Source organism: Arachis hypogaea, chromosome 18 (assembly GCF_003086295.3).
Source record: "Arachis hypogaea cultivar Tifrunner chromosome 18, arahy.Tifrunner.gnm2.J5K5, whole genome shotgun sequence".
In the NCBI taxonomy this organism is placed as follows: Eukaryota; Viridiplantae; Streptophyta; class Magnoliopsida; order Fabales; family Fabaceae; genus Arachis; species Arachis hypogaea.
In genome coordinates this window covers 103170633-103190872 of record NC_092053.1, presented here as the reverse complement: position 1 = coordinate 103190872, position 20240 = coordinate 103170633, and the positions used below count along the sequence as shown (strand labels likewise).

General features: G+C 37.9%; 1 non-coding gene across 1 annotated transcript; it reads right to left on the bottom strand.

Moving 5' to 3' along the window:
- Window positions 1-20136: 20136 nt before the first annotated feature.
- LOC112774764 (small nucleolar RNA R71) lies at window positions 20137-20240 on the bottom strand. The gene has a single exon (XR_003189226.1). It is a non-coding gene; the product is annotated as a small nucleolar RNA R71 (small nucleolar RNA).

The following is a 20240-nucleotide window of genomic DNA, read 5'->3' as shown; positions in this document are numbered from 1 at the left end:
GTTACATTTCTTGCTTTTTAAGCTTCTGTCCACTTTACTTTCTACAATTTACAATTCATTGCAATTTACTTTCTGTTGCTTCAATTTTACTTAATTCACCAATGTTATCTTAGCTAAACTAATGACCCACTAAAGTTGCTTGATCAATCAATCCCTGTGGGATCGACCTCACTCTAAGTGAGTTTTACTACTTGATGCAACCCGGTACACTTGCCGGTGAGTTTTGGTGTTGGAATCCGATTTCAACCCATCAAGTTTTTGGCACCGTTGCCGGGGATTGATTTAGATCAACAATGATTAAGTGGGTGAGAAGTCTAGATCAAGTATTTTCTTTGTTTTTGTTTTCTGTTTTAAGCTAACACCAAGGTGTTTAAGTTATTGCCTCACTAAGAAATTCTTCTCTGAGATATGAATTTCAATTTTTCTTGGTGTTGTATTTTACAAAATTCAAATGGAGTTCAACTCATCTTATGATCAAACAAATTTTATGGGATATTGCCACCAATATTTACTGATGGCTGGGAATATCACCAATAAATTACAGACCCTGAGCACTACAATCCATGGATATATGTCTCAGAATCACAAGATGAGCAAGAGAATCATATGTGATACTTTCCACCACCACAAAATGATTCAAGTCATTATTCTAATAGTGGTTGGGAGTATCACCAAGAATTGAAAGAGTATGAACATCTCACAGAACCACAAAGAGACTCATACTGTGATGACAGTTACACAAATCGTGGCTGGAAAGGGAATGTCAACAGTTCATTCTCCACTCATCAAGAAACATCATCATTGGGGTATGCTTTCAATGATTTCATGCAAGATTGTCCCCAAGGCAACAAAATGATCCATATTGTGATGAATTTGTTAATGACTCACATTGTGGATGGAAGGAGCAAAGCCAGAGAGCATTTGATAGTGCATCATCACTTGAGCAGACCTTTAATTCATCTATGAAAAATTGTCCACCCTCACTTCCCAGCTTCTCCTTTGAAAGTTCTTCATCACTTGATTATGCCTCAACACAAAGTTTCCTCCAAGATCCATACAAGTCATCCCACCGACCACAAAATTTATCCCACAACTCACAAAACTCATTCCACACCCCTCAACACAACTTCACCATAACACATCCATATCACCAAAATTGCTCTCAACCTTCATCTCTTGAACTAGTAGTTGAGGATTACCTTCAATGGTCCAAAGAACCCTTAGAAAGCCGATGCCAAACCATTAAAATACAAGGACAACTCTTGGAAAGACACAAACAATCTTGGAAAGAAATCCTCTTTAACAAGATGAATGGGCCCTTAGAGCAAACAAGGAGGAACTTAGAACCATCAAATGGTGAGGATGAAGACCGATTTGTGGGTGAGGAAGTAGAAAAACAAGAACAAGAGGCTACTGAGTCAAGTGAATTTTCAGTGAAGAAGGAAGAGGTGGTGGAAATATTTGAACCTGAAACTACACTTGAGATGACAAGAGAACATGAAAACTCACAACCTCCTCAAACTCCCCTGGACCAAAAAGTCTCAACAATTGAATCTGTGATTGAAAGATATAAAGAGGAGATGAAGAAATCATGGGAAGCACAACAAACTTCCTCCATGAAAGTGCTATAAAGTCAAATGTTGAGTGTAAAGGAGGAAGTGAAGGAACAAGGAAGTAAGGAATACAATCAAGGAAGCTCATACTCAATTGAAGCAGAGAAGTATATAGAGGAAGAGCTCATGGAACCAACAATTCAAAAGGCGCTTGATGAAGAAATCACTCCAACAATCACACAACCACCAAGTCTTGATATCCAAGAAGTGAAGGCAACTAACAAGAGCACTAATCCTGTCCCTAATCCAGCAAGCAAGCTCAATCAAGCCATTTACAAATGGAAGCTTGCTGAGGAGAGGTGATGAGCGGATAATTTATACACTTTTTGGCATTGTTTTTACATAGTTTTCAGTATGATTTAGTTAGTTTTTAGTATACTTTTATTAGTTTTTAATTAAAATTCACATTTCTAGACTTTACTATGAGTTTGTGTGTTTTTCTGTGATTTCAGGTATTTTCTGGCTGAAATTGAGGAACTTGAGCAAAAATTAGATTCAGAGGTTGAAGAAGGACTGCAGATGCTGTTGGATTCTAACCTCCCTACACTCAAAGTAGATTTTCTGGAGCTACAGAATTCAAAATAGCGCGCTTTCAATTGCGTTGGAAAGTAGACTCCAGGGCTTTCCAGCAATATATAATAGTCCATACTTTGCTCGAGTTTAGATGATGCAAATTGGCGTTGAACGCTAGTTCCATGTTGCAGTCTGGCGTTCAGCGCCAGAAACAAGTTGCAAAGTGGAGTTCAACGCCAGAAACACGTTACAAACTGACGTTCAACTCCAAGAATGACCTCTCCACGTGTAAACTTCAAGCTCAGCCCAAGCACACACCAAGTGAGCCCCGGAAGTGGATTTCTGCATCATTTACTCATTTCTGTAAACCCCAGTAACTAGTTTAGTATAAATAGGACTTTTTACTATTGTATTTAGGGGATCTTTGATTAGTTTTATGCGATCTTAGACCTTTATGGGGGCTGGCCATTCGGTCATGCCTGAACCTTCATCACTTATGTATTTTCAAACGGTAGAGTTTCTACACACCATAGATTAAGGTGTGGAGCTCTGCTGTTCCTCGTGAATTAATACAAAGTACTACTGTTTTTCTATTCAATTCAACTTATTTCCGCTTCTAAGATATTCATTCGTACTTCAACATGAATGTGATGATCGTGACACTCATCATCATTCCCTATGAACGTGTGCCTGACAACCACTTTCCTTCTACCTTCGATTGAATGAGTATCTCTTGGATTTCTTAATCAGAATCTTCGTGGTATAAGTTAGAACCCATGGATGGCCATTCTTGAGATCCGGAAAGTCTAAACCTTGTCTGTGGTATTCCGAGTAGGATCTGGGAAGGGATGGCTGTGACGAACTTCAAACTCGCGAGTACTGGGCGTAGTGACAGACACAAAAGGAGGGTGAATCCTATTCTAGTATGATCGAGAACCTCCAGATGATTAGCCATGCAGTGACAGCGCATCGGACCATTTTCACAGAGAGGATGGGAAGTAGCCATTGACAACGGTGATGCCCTACACAAAGCTTGCGATGGAAAGGAGTAGGAAGGATCAGATGAAGACAGCAGGAAAGTAGAGGTTCAGAGGGACGAAAGCATCTCTATACGCTTATCTGAAATTCTCACCAATGAATTACATAAGTACCACTATCCTATTTTATATTTCATTTATTTTCATCCACTATAATTTCTTAAAACAATCTAATCCGCCTGACTGAGATTTACGAGATGACCATAGCTTGCTTCATACCAACAATCTCTGTGGGATTCGACCTTACTCACGTAAGATATTACTTGGACGACCCAGTGCACTTGCTGGTTAGTTGCGCGAAGTTGTGAAGTTATGTTTGGACCATGGTATTGTGCACACGTTTTTGGAGCCATTGCCAGGGAATCAATTTCGAACAACAATTTCACATCTAGATCACAATTTTGCACACCAAGTTTTTGGCACCGTTGCCGGGGATTGTTCGAGTTTGGACAACTGACGGTTCATCTTGTTGCTCAGATTAGGTAATTTTTTTTTAATTTTAACCTTTTTGTTTTTATTATTCTTATTTTCAAAAAAAAATAAAAAAAATATTTTATTCTTTTTCGTTTTTTCCAATTAATTCTCGAAAAATACAAAAAAATCTACAAAATCATAAAATCAAAAATATTTTTTGTGTTTCTTGTTTGAGTCTTGAGTCAAGTTTTAAGTTTGGTGTCAATTGCATCTTTTTAATTTTCTAAAAAATTATTTTCGAAAATTTCATGCATTACATTATTCATGATCTTCAAGTTGTTCTTGGCCAGTCTTCTTGTTTGATCTTCATATTTTCTTGTTTTGTGTCTTTTCTTGTTTTTCATATGCATTTTCAATTTGTTAATGTCTAAAGAATAAAAATTTTTAAGTTCGGTGTCTGGCATGTTTTCTTTTCTTGAAATTTTTTCAAAAATAAGTTCTTGGTGTTCATCTTGACATTCAAAGTGTTCTTGGTGTTCATCTTGACATTCATAGTGTTCTTGCATGCATCACATGTTTTGATCCAAAATTTTCATGCATTGAGTCAATTTTGTGTTTTTCTCTTTCATCATTAAAAATTCAAAAATAAAAAAAAATATCTTTCCTTTTTTCACTCATAAATTTTCGAAAATTTGAGTTGACTTTTTCAAAACTTTTTTAAAATTTAGTTGTTTCTTATGAGTCAAATCAAATTTTCAATTTAAAAATCCTACTTTTTCAAAATCTTTTTCTTAATTCTATCTCATAATTTTCGAAAATATTACTAACAATTAATGTGATTGATTCAAAGATGTAAAGTTTGTTACTTGCCTAATAAGAAAGGTTCAATCTTTAAATTTTAAAATCAAATCTTTTTGTTTCTTGTTAGTCAAGTAATCAACTTTAATTTTCAAAATCAAATCTTTTTAAATTTCTTTTTCAAATCATATCTTTTCAATCATATCTTTTTCAAAATCAATTTCAAAACCTTTTCTAACTTCCTATCTTTTTTTTAATTTGATTTTCAATTCTTTTTCAATCAATCTTATCTTTTTGTTTCAATCATATCTTTTTCAATTTTAATCATATCTTTTTCAAAAACAAATTTCAAATCTTTTCTAATCAATCATATCTTTTTGTTTCAATCATATCTTTTTCAAAACTACCTAACTAACTTTACCTCTCTAATTTTCGAAAATCCTCCCCTCTTTTTCAAAATTCCTTTTAATTAACTAATTGTTTTAAATTTTAATTTAATTTAATTTCAATCTTTAATTTTCGAAATTTAACTTTAAACTTTAATTTTTATTTTAATTAATTTTCGAAATTCTCTCACCTCTGATCTCCTTCTATTTATTTATTCATCTACTAACACTTCTCTTTCACCCAAAAATTCGAACACCATCTCCCTCTTTGTGTTTCAGTTTTTCCTCTTCTCTTCCTTACATTACATTCTTTTCTTCTTCTACTCACATAAAGGAACCTCTCTATTGTGGCAAAGAGGATCCCTATTATTTTCTGTTTTCTTCTTTTTCATATGAGCAGGAACAAGGATAAGAACATTCTTGTTGAAGCTGATCCTGAATCTGAAAGAACTCTGAAGAGGAAACTAAGAGAAGCTAAATTAGAACAATCCAGAGACAGCCTTACTGAAAAATTCGAACAAGAAAAGGAGATGGCAGACGCACCTAACAACAATAATGCAAGGAGGATGCTTGGTGACTTCACTGCACCTAATTCCAATTTACATGGAAGAAGCATCTCAATTCCTGCCATTGGAGCAAACAACTTTGAGCTTAAACTTCAATTAGTTTCTCTGATACAACAAAACTGCATGTTTCATGGACTTCCATCTGAAGATCCCTTTCAGTTCTTAACTGAATTCTTGCATATCTGTGATACTGTTAAGACCAATGGGGTTGATCTCGAGGTCTACAGGCTTATGCTTTTCCCGTTTGCTGTAAGAGACAGAGCTAGAGTATGGTTGGACTCTCAACCTAAAGACAGCCTGAACTCTTGGGATAAGCTGGTCACGGCTTTCTTAGCCAAGTACTTTCCTCCTCAAAAGCTTAGTAAGCTTAGAGTGGATGTTCAAACCTTCAGAAAGAAAGAAGGTGAATCCCTCTATGAAGCTTGGGAGAGATATAAGCAACTGACCAAAAAGTGTCCTTCTAACATGCTTTCAGAATGGACCATTCTAGATATATTCTATGATGGTCTGTCTGAACTATCAAAGATGTCATTGGACCATTCTGCAGGTGGATCCATTCACCTAAAGAAAACGCCTGCAGAAGCTCAGGAACTCATTAACATGGTTGCAAATAACCAGTTCATGTACACTTCTGAAAGGAATCATGTGAATAATGGGACGCCTATGAGGAAGGGAGTTCTTGAAATTGATACTCTGAATGCCATATTGGCTCAGAATAAAATATTGACTCAGCAAGTCAATATGATCTCTCAGAGTCTGAATGGATTGAAAGAATCATCCAACAGTACTCAAAAGGCATCTTCTGAGGAAGAAGCTTATGATCCTGAGAACCCTGCAATAGCAGAGGTGAATTACATTGGTGAACCTTATGGAAACACCTATAATCCCTCATGGAGAAATCACCCAAATCTCTCATGGAAGGATCAACAAAAGCCTCAACAAGGCTTTAATAATGGTGGAAGAAACAGGTTTAACAATAGTAAACCTTTTCCATCATCCACTCAGCAACAGACAGAGAGTTCTGAGCAGAATCCATCTAGCTTAGCAAATATAGTCTCTGATCTATCTAAGGCAAATGTGAGTTTCATGAATGAAACAAGGTCCTCCATTAGAAATTTGGAGGCACAAGTGGGCCAGCTGAATAAAGGAATCACTGAAACCCCTCCTAGTACTCTCCCAAGCAATACAGAAGAGAATCCAAAGAGAGAGTGCAAGGCCATTGATATAACAATCATGGCCGAACCTACAGGGGAGAAAGAGGACGTGAATCCCAGTAAGGAAGACCTCCTGGGACGTCCAGTGATCAACAAGGAGTTTCCCTTTGAGGAACCAAAGGACTCTAAGGCTCATCTGAAGACCATAGAGATTCCATTAAACCTCCTTATGCCATTCATGAGCTTTGATGAGTACTCTTCTTCTAAAGAGAATGAGGATGTTACTGAAGAGCAAGTTGCCAAGTACCTTAGTGCAACCATGAGGCTAAATGCCAAATTATTTGGTAATGAGACTTGGGAAGATGAACCTCCCTTGCTCATCAATGAACTGAGTGATTTGGATCAACTGACATTACCTCAGAAGAAATAAGATCCTGGAAAGTTCTTAATACCTTGTACCATAGGCACCATGACCTTTGAGAAGGCTCTATGTGACCTTGGGTCAGGGATAAATCTCATGCCACTTTCTGTAATGGAGAAATTGGGAATCCTTGAGGTACAGGCTGCCAATTTCTCATTAGAGATGGCAGACAAATCTATGAAAATGGCTTATGGACTAGTACAGGACGTGTTAGTAAAGGTTAAAGGTCTTTACATCCCTGCTGATTTCATAATCCTAGACACTGGGAAGAATGAGGATGAATCCATTATCCTTGGAAGACCCTTCCTAGCCACAGCAAGAGCTGTGATTGATGTAGATAGAGGAGAATTGATCCTTCAACTGAATGAAGACAACCTTGTGTTTAAAACTCAAGAATCTCTTTTTATAACAATGGAGAGGAATCATAGAAAGCTTCTCTCAGTACAGAGTCAACTAAAGCTCCCACAGTCAAACTCTAAGTTTGGTGTTGGGAGGCCTCAGCCAAACTCTAAGTTTGGTGTTGAACTCCCATATCTAAACTCTATGTTTGGTGTTGGGAGTCTATAAAATTGACCTGATCACCTGTGTGGCTCCATGAGAGCCCACTGTCAAGCTATTAACATTAAAGAAGCGCTTATTGGGAGGCAACCCAATTTTTATTTATCTAATTTTATTTTTATTTTTATTATTCTTTCATGTTTTATTAGGTTCATGATCTTGTGGAGTCATAAAATAAATACAAAAATTAAAAACAGAATCAAAAATAGCAGAAGAAAAATCACACCCTGGAGGAAGGACTTACTGGCGTTTAAACACCAGTAAGGAGTATCTGGCTGGCATTCAACGCCAAAACAGAGCATGGATCTGGCGCTGAACGCCAGAAACAACCATAGAACTGGCGTTCAACGCCAGAAACATGTTGCATCTGGGCGTTGAACGCCCAGAACAAGCATCAATTCAGCGTTTAAACGCCAGAATTGCATGCAAAGGCGTTTTACATGCCTAATTGGTGCAGGGATGTAAATCCTTGACACCTCAGGATCTGTGGACCCCACAGGATCCCCACCTACCCCCACTCATACTCTTCCCTCTTCTCATTCATTCATCCTCTCTTCCCAATAAACACCCTTCCCCAAAACCCTTCACCAATCACCTCAAACTCTCTTCCCTATTACTCCTTCACCACTCACATCCATCCACTCTTCCCCATAAACCCCACCTACCTTCAAAATTCAAAATCATTTTCCCACCTAAACCCACCCAAAATGGCCGAACCTACCCCCTCTCCCCTTACTATATAAACCCCTCCATCCCTCCTTCATTTCCACACAACACAACCCTCTCTTCTATACCTTGGCCGAATACACCTCCCCTCCCTCTCTTCCATATTTTCTCTTCTTCTTCTTCTTTTCTTTCTTCTCTAGCTCGAGGGCGAGCAATATTCTAAGTTTGGTGTGGTAAAAGCATAAGCTTTTTGTTTTTCCATTACCATTGATGGCACCTAAGACCAGAGAAACCTCTAGAAAAGGAAAAGGGAAGACAAAAGCTTCCACCTCCGAGTCATGGCAGATGGAAAGATTCATCTCCAAAGCCCATCAAGACCACTTCTATGATGTTGTGGCCAAGAAGAAGGTGATCCCTGAGGTCCCTTTCAAACTCAAGAAAAATGAGTATCCGAAAATCCGACATGAGATCCAAAGTAGAGGTTGGGAAGTTCTAACCAACCCTATTCAACAAGTCGGAATCCTAATGGTTCAAGAGTTCTACGCCAATGCATGGATCACTAGGAACCATGATCAAAGTAAGAACCCGAACCCAAAGAATTATCTTACCATGGTTCGGGGGAACTACTTAGATTTCAGTCCGGAAAATGTAAGGCTGGCGTTCAACTTACCAATGATGGAAGAAAACGCACGCCCCTACACAAGAAGAGTCAACTTTGATCAAAGGTTGGACCAAGTCCTCATGGACATATGTGTGGAAGGAGCTCAATGGAAGATTGACTCAAAAGGCAAACCGGTTCAACTGAGAAGATTGGACCTTAAGCCTGTAGCTAGAGGATGGTTGGAGTTTATTCAACGTTTAATCATTCCCACTAGCAATTGGTCTGAAGTTACTGTAGACCGGGCCATCATGATCCATAGTATCATGATTGGGGAGGAAGTAGAAGTTCATGAGATTATACCTCAAGAACTCTACAAGGTGGCTGACAAGTCCTCCACTGTGGCAAGGTTAGCCTTTCCTCACTTCATTTGCCATCTATGCAATTCGGCTGGGATTGACATAGAGGGAGATATCCTCATTGATGAATGTTAAATATGTTGGCCCTTGAAGAATAAGGAAAAAAGGAGACATGTTATTTGATAATCTGAAAAATCATAAAAATGATTCTTGAAGCAAGAAAAAGCAGTGAATACAAAAGCTTGCAAAAAAAAAAAGAGAGAAAGAAAAAGAAAAAGCAAGCAGAAAAAAGCCAAAAGCTCTTAAAACCAAAAGGCAAGAGCAAAAAGCCAATAGCCCTTAAAACCAAAAGGCAAGGGTAAATAAAAAGGATCCAAGGCTTTGAGCATCAGTGGATAGGAGGGCCTAAAGGAATAAAATCCTGGCCTAAGTGGCTAAACCAAGCTGTCCCTAACCATGTGCTTGGGGCGTGAAGGTGTCAAGTGAAAACTTGAGACTGAGCGGTTAAAGTCAAGATCCAAAGCAAAAAGAAGAGTGTGCTTAAGAACCCTGGACACCTCTAATTGGGAACTTTAGCAAAGCTGAGTCACAATCTGAAAAGGTTCACCCAGTTATATGTCTGTGGCATTTATGTATCCGGTGGTAATACTGGAAAACAAAGTGCTTAGGGCCACGGCCAAGACTCATAAAAAAGCTGTGTTCAAGAATCAACATACTGAACTAGGAGAATTAATAACACTATCTGAACTCTGAGTTTCTATAGATGCCAATCATTATGAACTTCAATGGATAAAGTGAGATGCCAAAACTATTCAAGAGGCAAAAAGCTACAAGTCCCGCTCATCTGATTGGAGCCATGTTTCATTGATATTTTAGAATTTATAGTATATTCTCTTCTTTTTATCCTATTTGATTTTCAGTTGATTGGGGACAAGTAACAATTGAAGTTTGGTGTTGTGATGAGTGGATAATTTATACGCTTTTTGGCATTATTTTTACATAGTTTTCAGTATGATTTAGTTAGTTTTTAGTATATTTTTATTAGTTTTTAATTAAAATTCACATTTCTAGATTTTACTATGAGTTTGTGTGTTTTTCTGTGATTTCAGGTATTTTCTGGCTAAAATTGAGGGACCTGAGCAAAAATCAGATTCAGAGGTTGAAGAAGGACTGTAGATGCTGTTGGATTCTGACCTCCCTGCACTCAAAGTAGCTTTTCTGGAGCTACAGAACTCCAAATGGCGTGCTTCCAATTGCGTTGGAAAGTAGACATCCAGAGATTTCCATAAATATATAATAGTCCATACTTTTTCTGATTTTAGACAATGCAAACTGGCGTTGAACGCCAGTTCTATGTTGCAGTCTGGCGTTCAGCGCCAGAAACAAGTTGCAAAGTGGAGTTCAACGCCAGAAATACGTTACAAACTGGCGTTCAACTCCAAGAATGACCTCTCCACGTGTAAACTTCAAGCTTAGCCCAAGCACACACCAAGTAGGCCCCGGAAGTAGATTTCTGCATCATTTACTCATTTCTGTAAACCCTAGTAACTAGTTTAGTATAAATAGGAATTTTTACTATTGTATTTAGGGGATCTTTGATTAGTTTTATGCGATCTTAGACCTTTATGGGGGCTGGCCGTTCGGCCATGCCTGAACCTTCATCACTTATGTATTTTCAAACGGTAGAGTTTCTACACACCATAGATTAAGGTGTGGAGCTCTGTTGTTCCTCATGAATTAATACAAAGTACTACTGTTTTTCTATTCAATTTAACTTATTTCTGCTTCTAAGATATTCATTCATACTTCAACGTGATGATCGTGACACTCATCATCATTCCCTATGAACGTGTGCTTGACAACCACTTTCGTTCAACCTTCGATTGAATGAGTATCTCTTGGATTTCTTAATCAGAATCTTCGTGGTATATGTTAGAACCCATGGATGGCCATTCTTGAGATCCAAAAGTCTAAACCTTGTCTGTGGTATTCCGAGTAGGATCCGGGAAGGGATGGCTATGACGAACTTCAAACTCGCAAGTACTGGGTGTAGTGACAGACGCAAAAGGAGGGTGAATCCTATTCCAGTATGATCGAGAACCTCCAGATGATTAGCCATGCAGTGACAGTGCATCGGACCATTTTCACAGAGAGGATGGGAAGTAGCCATTGACAACGGTGATGCCCTACACAAAGCTTGCGATGGAAAGGAGTAGGAAGGATTGGATGAAGACAACAGGAAAGCAGAGGTTCAGAGGGACGAAAGCATCTCTATACGCTTATCTGAAATTCTCACCAATGAATTACATGAGTACCACTATCCTATTTTATATTTCATTTATTTTTGTCCACTATAATTTCTTAAAACAATTTAATCCGCTTGACTGAGATTTACGAGATGATCATAGCTTGCTTCATACCAACAATCTCTGTGGGATTCGACCCTTACTCACGTAAGGTATTACTTGGACGACCCAGTGCACTTGCTGGTTAGTTGCGCGAAGTTGTGACGTTATGTTTGGATCATGGTATTGTGCACACGTTTTTGGAGCCATTGCTTGGGAATCAATTTCGAACAACAATTTCACATCTAGATCACAATTTCGCACACCAAGAGGCCAAGACAAGGGACAATAGCTGAATCTTCTCCCCCCTTGAGGTCATTCCTCTTAACAAACTGTAAGAAGAGGAAGAAAGTGAAGAACATGTCAACCGTAGGTAACATTTTTTCTCTTTGCTTTGTTTATTTCCTTTCTCTGCTTTGTTTAAATTTCAATAAATTGGCATATGATTACATTCTAAGTTTGGTGTTGCCATGCAACACTTTGTTTTCAATCCCTCTGGATGATTGCATCAATTCTAAAGTGTCACACTAAGATTCTAAGTTTGGTGTGCCACTTAATTCTCTATGCAATTCATTAAGCAACACCACTTGTCTGCATAATCATAATGCCTTGCAGTGTTATCTTTTTTTTAGTTAGACAAATTTTAGTTTTCTCTTTATTTTAGTCATTTCCTTGTGTTTAATGCTTTCTGTTGTTAACTGTTTTTGTTAATACATCACCAAGAAATCCTTATTCATGACAAATTTTTGGCGTGATGATTGTACTTAACATATAACAGTTTCATTTGCTTAGTTTTAGTTCAAATAAATTGACATATGATTGCATTCTAAGTTTGATGTTGCTATGCAACAAAATTTGGTTCCAATCCTTACTAGATACTTGCATCAATTCCAAGTGAAAGTGTCACACTAAGTTTGGTGTGCCACTTATCTTTTATGCCATGTATCATGCACACTCTCTTATGTTTGCAATCACAATGTCTCTGTTTCTCTGTACCTTGATTGTTATCTTTAATTTTGCTTGCTTAAAAGACATGTACTACTAACATTTCATTGTGTGAGACACTTATGATCCATCTTAGCCCCATAGCCATTGTTATAATTATTGCTTGAGGATGAGCAAGCAATTTGAGTTTGGCAAGGGAAGGGAAGAATAGAAGGAAAAAGGATAACAGTAGAGAAGATGAATTACAAGGTTGTAAGGTTCCTTTTCCTCTCATTTGTTTCCAGCACTTAAATTGTATGATTATCTTTATCTTCTCTGTATTCATGTGTGGTATGAATAAGCATAGCCTGAATTTTGATTTGCAACATGTTATTGTGACATTATGACTACCAACTTGAGTTTTGTGAATTCAAAAGCAATAAAGCATCATGATCATAAACAAACAGGGTCATTAAAGAAGAATTTAGCATGTGCATACAAGTATTGGAAGGCTAGTATGATTAATTATTGCTCAATTGCATTAGATTTTATTTAATTGAAGTTTTCATCTAAGACATTTTGTGAAATCTTTGGAAATCATGAAAACCTTGAAGAAGCAATTGCAAATTAAGGCAAGAAAAGAAAAAGGGAAAGAATGAGAAAGTTGAAGGCTCTGAGTACCAATGACAATTTCATTGTTAAGTACTTGTGGTGTTTATGTATCAAGCAAAAAGCTTAAAAACAAAACACTTAGAAGTCAATGCTAGGCTCAAGTGCAAAATCACTCCCTCAAAGCTCAAGGTTCTGAGCATCAATGATTAGAGAGTCAAGAAAAGAAACAAATGATCTTAATGAAGTCCTCTAATTAAATGCTTGTGGTGCTTATGTATCAAGTGGTAATACTTGAAAACAAAGCATTTAAAAGTCGTAGCTTTGTTATCAACTCATGGGATAAAACATCCAAAAGGAGAAGCTAATAAGAAAATCAAAAGCTTGTTTTAAGGAAGAAACATAAGGAAAAGATTTCATAAAATGAGCTAGATAGAAGCATCAATCATTTACATTTCTTTTGTGATTGTAGCATGCATAGAAAACTATCTAACCATGAACATTGAGTTGCTATTCTTCTTACCATGGATTGTCAATCTTTATCGCATGATTCTTTTCTTGCTTGAGGACAAGCAAGGTTTAAGTTTGGTGTTGTGGTGACATGTCATCATGTCATATTTTTCTATGCTTTTTCATACAAGAAATTTGATAATTAGTGCTTAAATATTGCATTCTTTTATGCTTAAATGGTATATTTCTTTGATCTTTTGATTTGATAAACTTTGTAGGAAATAAAAAAAAAGAAGCAAAAGAGCACAAAATAAGCTAAAAAGGAGATAAAAAGAGTTTTGGGGCACACTTTGATGCCTTAGGCCACGCTTTTAAAAGCGTGGCCCATGACCATGAATGAAGGAAACAAAGGCTAGCGCTCAATTACATGGAGCGCTACGTTAAAATTGTTAACTTTTTCGGGTTTTTCTTAAGCCTTGTGACAGCATGACCATGCCTCCTTCAAAGAGCCATAACTTGAGCTACAGATGTCCAATTGATGTGATTCTAGTTGCGTTGGAAAGCTGACATTAAGAGCTTTCCAACGATATATAGCAATCTATATTTGGCAAGAAATTGAGGCACAAGTGAAAGGCATCTTTAAGGCCCAAAAATTAACCAAAGTGAAGCTAGCAAGGTTCGAAGAGGGAACCAAGGGAAGCTAAGTGTAGCGCTACGTTCTCTTCACTCACTGAGCGCTATACATGATGAGGAAATTGGCAAAAAGGGAAAGCTAGGGCTCAAAAGTGGAAACCAACATATAAGGCATGTAGTGCTACGTTACTTCTTTTAACTTTTTCGTGACTTTCACACTTGGGAGGCCATCCTATGCACTAGGTAGCACTCAATGAGTGAACTGAGCGCTTAATAAGTGAGCGCTAGGCAAGGTTTCAAGTAGTGCTACATTGCATTACTTAACTGAGCACTCCACTGGGAGCTGCCCCATGCCTCAAACCAACTTGAACCAAGCAACCTTGACCCATGCTCCAAACCAATTGAACCAAGGCCAACCGGACCCATCTCTCTTCAAATCCAAAGCAAGCAAAGCCCATATCATCTCTCAAAGGCACAAGAACAAGCTAGATTAGGAATTTCATTTAATTGTAATTTGTTTTTAATTTTAATTTTATTTTTTATTTTGTAAAAAGCTTATATAAAGGCATCTATTCCATTTTAAAAGAAAATAGCTAGCTCTGCTAGAGCAATAGGAGTAGGGTAGAATAGAGAATTCTCTTTGAAACACTTTTACTTTTTCTGTAATTGTCAATTTGGTTTATAAAATTTGAGTTTCTGAATCTTCTCTTCTGTAATTTTTCAATTCAGTTTACATTGAGCTTGAGTTTAAATTCTCTGTTTACATTGCTCCCAATTTAGTTTATGCAATTTACACCTTCCTGTAAATTCTGTTCTTCTGCACTTTCACATTTTCGTTTCCCTTGAAGCTTGATTTACCTTTCTGCATATTTACATTCTACACTTTACCTTTGAGCTTGCTGTAAATCTGAATTTACTTTTCATGCCTTGGATCTATTGCTTTCTTTAAACTTCCAGTACTCAGCCCCCTTTACATTTGATGCAATTTACATTTCTTGTCATTTAAGATTCTGTCAAGTTACATTTCTTGCTCTTTAAGCTTCTGTCCACTTTACTTTCTACAATTTACAATTCATTGCAATTTATTTTCTGTTGCTTCAATTTCACTTAATTCACCAACGTTAGCTTGACTAAACTAATCACCCACTAAAGTTGCTTGATCCATCAATCCCTGTGGGATCGACCTCACTCTAAGTGAGTTTTACTACTTGATGCGATCCGGTACACTTGCCGGTGAGTTTTGGTGTTGGAATCCGATTTCAACCCATCAATCATTAATAGTTCTTATTCTTCTTCTTCTTTTTCCCTTTTCTTTGATTTACTTGAAAGCTTTTGATCTTCATCCAATTGGGTAACTGTCTCAGAAGTGAAGTTGCTCATACTTGGATTTCCTCTGAACCTTGGAAGAGGAATGAGGAAATCATGCTAGAAATGCTTTCTCATGTTGGACCGGATTGGGGGTTGGATGGATATAGTGACATATAATCCTACCAATACTTTGATTTGGAAAAACATGTGGTATAATCAATGGTCGTACTTCATCTCTTCCCATGAGCAATTAGATCAAGGAATTGGGCAATTGTTCAAGCTTAGAGTGATTGAATTGCCAAGGAATTGGGATTCAATCACCTAAGATTGCCAAGAGATCAATGATGAACGGATCTTTGACGGTTTAGAATTTCACAAATGAATTCTCGTTGTAAAGTATAGTTTCTAAACCAATCACTAATCCTTTCATGCAAAAATTTGAGTTGTCACAAGTACAAACCCCAATGAATTTATAACCGAAGTATTTAGACTCCGGATCGTCTCACAAGGAATTGCAATGAAGTGCTCAATTATTGCCTATGAAGATATTTTGGGGTTTTTGGGATAAGAGACATGAAATGTAAATAGCAATGAAAATAAACTAACAACTAAAAAGGTCTTGGCAAAGGTTGGCGGTCAAGGATCTCTATCCTTATCACCAACCACAACATGAGACTTGGCAAGGATCAACCCCATTAAGTCATCCTCTAACTAATAAAGAAAAGTAAAATGAGCTATGTCAATTAGTGAGATCTAGCGTTAGTGGCTCCCAATCGTCAATCACTTGGACATTAGTAACTCAAGAGTTCCTAAGTTACCTTCCCAAGCTAAGAGCATAAAATTCTACTCTAAAATCCAACCAAGCATTTTGTTAAATACTTGGAAGGCATAAAAGGAAAGCATGGTAAAAGTGTAAGAATAATAAATCTACCAACTACTAATTGCAAGGAAAGAAAGATCATAACTCAATTCAACCATAAAAGAACATCAAACCTTAAATTGCATTAAAGAAAAGATCCAATTCCAACAAGAGTTCATGAATATAAAAGAGGTATAAAAGTAAAATTAACATCATAAACTAAGATAATGAAAGTGTAGAAGCAAGAAATCATAAAGGAAACAAGATGAAAAGATGAGATTGAACCTAGATCTAGAAGAAATTAAACTAACCTAATTCTAGAGAGAAGAGGGAGCTTCTCTCTCTAGAAAGTAACCTACATGATGCTAATGCTACAAACAATTGCTCCCCCCTTGCCCCAGCTTGTATTCTGCATGAAATAGCATTAGAAATGAGTTGGGTTGGGTTGGGCCCAAAGTGCTTCAGAAATCGCTGGGGGCGATTTCACTTTAGTGGGCCACGAGCAGCATCGGTGCGCACGCGTACATAGCGCGTGCGCGCCCTATACGCGAAGCAACATATGGCAAATTTTATATCATTTCGAAGCCCCGGATGTTAGCTTTCCAACGCAACTAAAACTGCTTCATTTGGACCTCTGTAGCTCAAGTTATGGTTGATTGAGTGCGAAGAGGTCAGGCTTGACAGCTTTATGGTTCCTTCATTTCTTCATGAGTTCTCCCACTTTGCATGCTTTTCTCCTCACTTCTTGATGCCAGGGCATCTTGGCCAGTTTCACTGACCTTTTCTTTACTATTTTTAGGGTAGTTTCATGCATTTCTTTAGGAAATAAGCTAGTTTTGGGTAGATATTCACCTACACTTTGATTCAAGCATACATTGTGCATTTTACATTATTTCATGAGGATTTTGCATGAATTTAGTGACAAATTGTATGCTGCATTACCCATGACTTGGACTAGAACTTTGCTACACTCTGTTGCTTGATTTCAGGACCAAAGGAAGCAAGGAAAGGGAGGTAACTTGCAAGGTTAATGAGAAAAGTGATTGCCAATAACACTCTCAAAGCCATCATTGCACACGTTAAGAGTCACGTTAACTAAGTTAATGTGCACTCTAACGTGGAGAAGGGAAGTTGAGCCAACGTTAGTGACATTTAACATTGTCACTAACGTTGGCAAACACTCATGAGTGGCCACGTTAGAGCCCACGTTAACCTAGTTAACGTGGCCTCTAACGTTAAAGGGGGAAGAGAAGGCAACGTTAGTGACATTCAACATTGTCACTAACGTTGGCCTAAGGATGCAACACACAACGTTAACTTCCACGTTCACTTGGTTAACGTGGGAGCTAATGTAAGAAGTGAGAGTTGTCGACAACGTTAGTGACACTCAACATCGTCACTAACGTTGGAAGCAACCACATAACCCCCAAGGAGCCACGTTAACTTCCACGTTAACTTAGTTAACGTGGAAGCTAACGATGAGGAATGAATGATGAGCCAACGTTAGTGACACTCAACATTGTCACTAACGTTGGGATGGCTAAGAATGGCCACGTTAGAAGCCACATTAACCTAGTTAACGTGGACTCTAATGTGAGATCTAGGGGCACATTGGAACGTTAGTGACAATGTTGAGTGTCCCTAACGTTCTCGAAGTTTGGCAAGGCCACGTTAGAAGCCACGTTAACCTAGTTAACGTGGGCTTTAACGTGAAGCAAAAAGGGGCACACTGGAACGTTAGTGACAATGTTGAGTGTCACTAACGTTCTCGAAGGTTGGCAAGGCCACGTTAGAAGCCACGTTAACCTAGTTAACGTGGGCTCTAACGTGAGGCAAAGGGGTACATTGGAACGTTAGTGAAAATGTTAAGTGTCACTAACGTTCTCGAACTTATACTTTCACTAAATGTTAACACCCTTAACGCCCTGAGTTAAAGTCTCTGCCCACTTAGCACTTTCTCTCTGCAAGTAAAGCCAAGCCCAAATGAAGAAAAGAACTGCTTCAAACTCAAGATCCAAAGGCCCAAGACTTGAAGAGCAAACTAGAAGCTGAGAAGAGTAGTATATATAGGAGTAGCTTTGAATTGATAGGGAGCTCTGGAGGTTGGAAAAAGGAGAATTACTCTCTGTATTTTACTTTCTCTGCAATTTCTAGTTCTATGATGTATTCTCCATCTTTATTTTCATTTTCTAGAGCTATGAACAACTAAACCCCTTTCATTGGGTTAGGGAGCTCTGTTGTAATTTGATGGATCATTACTAATTTTCATTATTCTTCTTCTATCTGTTCTCTTGATTTTACTTGAAAGCTTTCGATCTTCATCCAATTGAGTAGTTATCTTGGAAGAGGAGCTATTCAAACTTGGATCTCTTTTGAACCTTGAAAGAGGAATGAAGAGATCAAGCTAGAATTGCTTTCTCATGCTGGACCAAATTGGGTTTGGATGGGTATGTGACTATAACCCTCTCAATACTTGATTTGGGAAATGCATGTGGTATAATCAGTGACCATAATTCATCTCTTCTCATGAGCAATTGACCAAGGAATTGGCTATTGATCAAGATTTGAGAGATTGAATTGTAAGAAATTGTAATTCAATCACTTAAGATTTCCAAGGAGATCAATGAGTGCATTGATTGAGGAAGAGATGAAAATGAACTTGATCCGAAGAATTGCAACATCTCCTAAGCCCAATGAACTCCCCATCTCTGATCTTACCCATTCTCTTTAATTTATACCATTTACTTTTATGAGCAAATTCCCCATTCCCATTTACAATTCTGCAATTTATTTTCAGTCATTTACCTCCAGTCCTTTAATTCTAGCATTTACTTTTCTGTTATTTACATTCCCGCCATTTTATTTTCTGCAACTCTCAACCCAAATTCTGGATTCGCTCAACTAGAACATTCTTCTAATTAAAGTTGCTTGATCAATCTATCCCTGTGGGATTCGACCTCACTCTATTGTGAGTTTTTACTTGACGACAAATTCGGTACACTTGCCAAAGGGAGATTTGTTGAGAGACAAGTTTTTCCCGCATCAAGTTTATGGCGCCGTTGCCGGGGATTGATTGTGCATCAACAATGATTAAATTGGAAGATCACTAGATAGAGCATTTTTATTTTTTGAATTTCATTTTCTGTTTGAGTGATTTACTTTTTGTTTTAGTTAAACTTCTTCCCTTCCCCCTCTACTCTTTTGTTTTTCTTTGTTATTTTCAATTCTGTTCGCTAATCCACTAACTATTTGATATATTGCATCACCCACAACTAACAGTAATTCTGACACAAATACTTTCTGCACCTATCTTTTCTTGCTTGCACTTGATGGTTGTATGACAGGGAGAAGAAGCGGGGCTTCAACTTCCTTCGATTCTGAACCTGAGAGGACCTTCCTTAGATTACGGAGGGAGGCAAGAGGAAAGAAACTGGTTGGTGCTGAGGAAGAAGAGGAATTCTTTGAAACAAACATGGAAGACAACATGGAAAACCATCATGAAGAAGAGGATCACAACCATGGGGGAGGAGGTAGAGCAAATCATGCTGGGGAGGATAGAAGAGTTTTGGGCTCTTACATCAATCCAAACCCAGGCAATTGTGGAAGTAGCATCCAAAAGCCAACAATCCATGCCAACAACTTTGAACTTAAACCACAGCCCATCACCCTTGTTCAGAACAACTATTCGTTTAGAGGAGGTGTTCAAGAAGACCCCAATCAACATTTAACCACCTTCCTGAGAATATGTGACACAGTGAAGTCTAATGGTGTTCACCCTAACGCCTATAGACTGCTCCTATTTCCATTCTCACTTAGGGACAAAGTAGCCAAGTGGCTGGAATCTTTCCCAAGGGAAAGCTTGACAACTTGGAAAGACGTGGTGAACAAATTCTTAGCAAGATTTTACCCTCCTCAACGAATCAATAGGCTGAGAGCTAAGGTCCAAACTTTCAGGCAACAAGATGGTGAGACTCTATATGAAGCATGGGAGAGGTTCAAGGACTTAACAAGGAGGTGTCCACCTGACAT